Here is a 6,126-nt window from a genome sequence, read left to right as displayed (position 1 = left end):
AGGGTCTTGCTATGCAATCCAGGCTGCCTTTGAGCTCACTTTGTAGCCCAGGTGGGTCTCTAACTTGCAAAGATCCTCCTGCTTCTGCCACCCTCCCAAGTATTGGAATTACAGGCATCCAGCACCACTCTCAACTCTCAACTTGCCTTATTTGTGAGTGTTAGTCAATTCTCTCTATATAGTATGAATCAAGTCTTTCATCCATCTATTGTAATAGAACATAAAATAGTCATTAAAAACAAAAATAATGAAAACAGTCTGGAATGAGCCTTACTAGTGTGGCAGCAAGAAAAAGAAAAGGAATAGTAGGACAAATTATAAATTTTTAGAAGCATGTTATTTATTTTAGTAAATTGTATATACAGTACCATGGATCATTAATTACACAACTTTGGCCAAACTGACAGAAGCCAATTTTATGTTGGAAGAAAAGTCTCTCTCAGGGAAGAGATCATTTTTCTCTGGAGAAGAAGGTTGCTTATCAAGTTTCATCTTCTGATTCCAATGCCATCGTTAGCCCCGCACTGTAAGCCGTGCCCTAGGTGCGGGCCTGATGAGGAGAAGGAGGTCGCCTTGAGCAACGTCAGCCTGCTCAGGGCCGGAAGGAGAACACAATCTTGTGTTTCTCTTTCTCCATTTCTTAGAAGTCTGAGAACGTGAGCACGTAAAGTGCGGATCTCTGCACGGAGGCCATCGTAGAAGGTTCCACAGGGACAGAGTGCGATGCAGTGATAAGACCCAGGGCCAGAGACAGAGTTTCTATTTGGGAAACTGACGGAGGGCCTTACAACGCCCGCTTCGCCTCTCTGAGCCTTAGCGCCTCTTCTTCAAAGCTAGGACGAATATACTTTTGAGCAGTTAGAGGACTGCTGTGAAACGTGAATTAGCCATTTTAAGCACAGCTTAGCTTACAAAGCATAAATCACTGAGAAAGTCATGGTTAGCTGACACTGCTAATGTGGATTCTCTACAAAAAATAAGAAACATATTTTTCCACTAATAAGTGATATGAGTATCCTAAGCAAATTAACACTATTAATGAGACCTTAGAAGTCGTGTCTAACTGATTTAAAAGAAAAATTTAAAATATGAAACGAATTATCAATTTCAGATGGCATCTTTTGGATGAAAACAGGTGAAGTCAGTACTCACCACTCCAAGTAAACACTTAACTTGGCTAGTTCTAATTAACTGAAGTAAAATTTTAAAAACAGTGATACAATACTGGGGTCACATTTTTTAGAAATGCTATCATGCAAAATGCATACAATATTTTGATAAACTATTTGAAGTGTACATTACCACAAAAATAGGAGGGTGTGTTGGGAAGGAGTGAGAATATTAAGGTTAATTCTGAGTTGAAAATAGGTAAGAAGGATTAGTGTTCATTCTCTGTATATTTATTTTTCAAATATGTGTATTCAAAAAATAATAAACACCTATGGGTTACTTAGAGCTTCGTAAATTTGCAATGGTAAATATACATGCTTATACTACTTTGCAAATGTGACTTAAGTAAAATTTAATATGCACTGTTCTAGGTAACTTGTATCACTGATATTTTACAAAGGCCTAGATATCTGGCAATAATATCATACTATATTATGATAGCTTAAAAAGACAATGTGAGAGGGCTGGCCAAATAGCTCAGCGGATTAAAGTGCCTCCAAGCAGGCACAGGCACAGGGGTCTGAAACCCGGGTCTGCCTTGGCAGCCCTGCCCGCGGAGCGTGCTGAGACAGCAATTGAGACTGGCTATGGTGGTACGTGCCTGTAATCCCAGCTCTTGGGAGGCTGTAAAGAGACGGATTACTACGAGCAATGAGACCCTGAACACCCTGTAGACCTTTCTCTAAACACACACACACACACACACACACACACACACACAAAAGACAAAACCTGTGAGAGCCACAAAGGGCAGGAAAAGAAATTAATAAAGTGGTAGCCTTTGTGATACCGAACACTATGTGGTGACAGCACCTGTATATTTTTGTTCCTTGACCACAGCCTTTCCTATGCGTCCCTCTGAGCTGGACCTACAGTACGTTCTGTGGATGCGGGCAAGAGTGAGAGCGTTTCCACGTCAGCGCAGCAGAACATCCACCTGTCCTCCACGCCACAACAGACAGTTCTTTCTTTCCCTGCGTCGTCCTGGCCTTCTGACACCCACCCTGAATACAGAAAGTTCCCGGACTTCACACGGGATGCAGTGTTCCCACCTTGAAGAGTGTTCTGTCTAGCAGATATGCTGAATGCCTCCGAGTGTGTCGGGGGCCAGGCCAGACAGAAGGAGCCAGAAAACGCAAGAGGGACTCGGCTCTACTTTTGAGGAGTTCATTCTGTCCAGGGAAAATAATTTGGAGTATGCTGAGTTTTAAGAAAATGAAATGCAGGAGATAATACACCTCATGCCAAAAATGAAACTTTGGGGGCCGGGGAGATGGCTCAGTGGACTAAGCACTTCCTGGCAAGCACAAGGACCTGAGTTCAATCCCCGGTTCCAGAAAAAAAAAAAAATGAAACTTTGCCATACATTAGATTGCAGAGAAGTTTTCAGTCCACTGAAACTCATAACAATGCAAATTTGATAAATAGAAGTTTGATATACCACACATGGAATACACTCACATGCTTAATAAATAATTCTATGTGTGATGTATAAAATTTCCATTTATACTATTTCTGATGAAATAAAACTTTCAAATAATTCACTGGTCAAGTTATTTATTTCAGTTAGTGATTAAAGTGAAGTAATACAGCATTTGAATTCATAAGAGTGCCACCTAGTATTTGGAGGATGCAGGTAGCTTGTACATAGCATTCTGGAAGTCTCAGACTCTATTCAAAGAATGCTGTTTATCCCTTTCAGGGAAACATTACTGACTTCATTCAGCCTTAGTTGTCTAGGCTGAACTCATATTCTATTTTTTTTTTAATTTATTTTTTTTCTTTTTTCTTTTTTTTTTTTTTCTTCACAGAACTGGGGATTGAACTCAGGCCCTTGCTTTTGCCAGGCAGACTTACATTCTAAACCGCAGACTAGTTTCCTCCATATAGAAGGCCTTAGTTGACCCAAATTCTTAAAAAATATACTTCATTCTTCTGTTGTTCTTATATCAGATTTTACAAAAAACTCTGAATGCAATTGCTTGGCTCAGACTCTTATCTTTAGTTCAATCTCTGAGTTCCGTGAAGTAAATATGGAGTGAAGTGGTGAAGTTGTTTCTCAAAGCCAGCCTTACATGCAGACAAAAGTTGCATTTTAAATATTTTACGAATACACAGTTGGATATCTGTTCTCCTGATACACTAAAGGTAGAACAGAGTTGTGTCTTCTTAATCGCTACATATACAGTGACAAATATGAGACTTCACTCATAGCAGGGTTCAATAAGTGCTGACGGAATACATATAATGCAAAGAGTATAAGTAACTATCTAGGGAGTGGAGAGACAGAGACAGAGACAGACAGACAGACAGACAGACAGACAGACAGACAGACAGACAGACAGACAAGAGACGGTCCTTCCAGGAAGAACGTCAGGCATGTATGCAGAGGCTGTCAGTGCTGGGCAATGTGGAGGATCAGAAATATGAAAACCAAGTAGCTCTTAACCTTTCAATCACTTTGAAGAGGTTTCTAAGAGTGTAACTGCCCACTCAGCTGGCATTAGTCACAGCAAGATGGCACATAAATTTTAATCTCTCTCTTTTAATAACAATTCATAACGCCCAGAGGATGACTAACCTCCTATTACATCTTAGAGCTTTATGCTAACTCCATCACTGAGAAGTTCTGTGATACAGGAGGAACTTGAAGCCCACGTGTATCTCTTGTCAAAATCAGAAGCCTACCAACTTCAATTTAACATTCAGGAAATTGGATAATGAAAGTGTTCTAGATCCTATGCCCAGTGTAGTGTTTATATAACTAAAGTATTATTTTCCCTAGGTGATAAGCTAAGTGCATGAAATTCAATTGGGGAAAAAGCAATGAGCCAAAATAGCTCAACAGTTATAAACAGGATCATGTTACAAATGTCAAGAGAAAATAAGCTTTCACAGAATTGCACACATGCTCAGAGAAATAGCAGCAATCGACGAACTGGCTGTTGAGACCTGAATAAATCTGCTATGGTTAGAGTGTGAGTCTTCTCCAAAATCTGTGGTGTAGCATAAGCCCTCAGAGTGATATTAAGAGACCTAGCCATTGGCAGGAGATTCAGTCATGAGTCCTGCACCCAAATGGAAGTAGAGCCTTCACAGAAGGGCTCCAAGTGGAAGGGAGAGCCCACTGGCCCTTCCGCCTCTGCCACGTGAAGACCAGGAAGCAGAGAGCACACCTTACACGACACCAGCATCGACACCATGGTAATTGACATCCCAACTGCCAGAGCTGTGAGAAATGAATTTAGATTGCTAATAAATTACCCAGTCTGTGGTATTTTTATATAGCAGCACAAATAGCTGGAGACAAACACATTTGGTAAGAGAGAGGTTGGGTAGGCATGGCAGGCAGAGGTAGTTTTTCTAAGATTTTTTTTTTTTTCTTTTGGTGGAACCGGGGATAGAACTAAGGCCCTTGCACTTGCCAGGCAAGCACTTATTCTACTGAGCTATCTCCCCACCCCCTCACTTTTTAAAAGAAGCTTATTTATTTATTTATTTATTTATTGTATTTTAGGGAAGGGTTTACAGGGTGTTCAGCGTCTCACTACTACATCGGACTCCTAGTGTTCTGCCTGTTTACAGCCTCCCAAGAGCTGGGATCACAGGTGCGCACCCACCACCACACCCAGTTTTCTAAGACATTTTATAGCAACAAGAAAGTAAAGAAGTCACAGGTCTGTGGAAGAAAAGTGGTGAAGTTTTCTTTCTTCATTCATTTTTATTAATAAGGCAAGATTGTTGCTGGTTATGAGGAAGGAAAAAATGCCAATCCAGAGAAAGTTGCCTATTTCAGAGAAAAGGAGCTATTTAGCAAAGGAAAATTCTGAGAAGGTGAAAGAGTTCTGAGAAAGAGTATAGTTTTAAACAGCTCACTTTAAGTAAGAAAAGACAATAGCCAAGGGTATGTGTTCTCTTATAATCACATAATATTATTATCATTTTTTTTTGTATTTTTTAGCAAGGGTCTACAGGGTCTCACTATGTAGATCAGACTCATAGTGATCCGCCTGTTTACAGTCTCCCGAGTGCTGGAATTACAGGCGCGGGCCACCTCGCCCAGTCTCAATCGCCTTCTCAGTGCACCCCAGGGGCAGGGCCGGCAAGGCAGGCTAGGGACCGAACTTCCAACCCCTGCATCTGCCTAAGCAGATGCTTTAATCCACTGAGCCATTTGGCCAACACGTTTTAGTTTTTCATCATATGGAAAACCTTCAATAATAAAAAGCATTACTTCTAATTGAAATACTATAAATGAAAAAATGAAATACAAATGTGAAAAACACAAATATGGAAAAATTAAATGTACTAATATATTAGGAAAAAATAGGTATGTACTTCAAAATAAAATAATTCAAAATATTTAGTCAATGTTCGAAGAAAAATACAGTATAAAATTAAAATACATTAATACAAATGATATCCATAAACTCATTTTCTACTCATACTTTGAGGAATAAAAAAAATGCTTCAAATGTACTATATCTTCTGCATCAGAAAGAATGGAAGAAAGGCTTTTTATTAACACTAACATATGTTACAAATAAATAGTCTATATATACCAAGAAAAGCAGTAGAGGGAAAATGAATGAATTATTTACCCTTGAGTAGTGCATCATTTCTTTGAGGTCAGTTGACTCTTCCCTCAAATTAAATTATATAGGATACTAGTTCAAAGATCCTTTTCAATTCAGATATTAAATGGTGAAATACAAAGACAAAGGTAGAAATCTATGTTATTCCTCATTACAAGGAGCACAGGTAAACTTAGAGTACCATTCTAAGAACCAACAAGATGTAAAACCATCTCTAGAAAAACTATCACATATTTATTCAGGCAGTCCTCTCTCTCTCTCTCTCTCTCTCTCTCTCTCTCTCTCTCTCTCTCTCTCTCTCTCTCTCTCAAATAAATAAAAACTCTCTCTCCCCCTCCCCCCAGTCTTGGAAAAAAGCTTG

The sequence above is a fragment of the Octodon degus genome, unplaced genomic scaffold (assembly GCF_000260255.1).
Source record: "Octodon degus isolate 3935 unplaced genomic scaffold, OctDeg1.0 scaffold00186, whole genome shotgun sequence".
NCBI lineage: Eukaryota > Metazoa > Chordata > Mammalia > Rodentia > Octodontidae > Octodon > Octodon degus.
The sequence above is the reverse complement of the archived record's forward strand: the minus strand, read 5'-3'. Positions refer to the sequence as shown.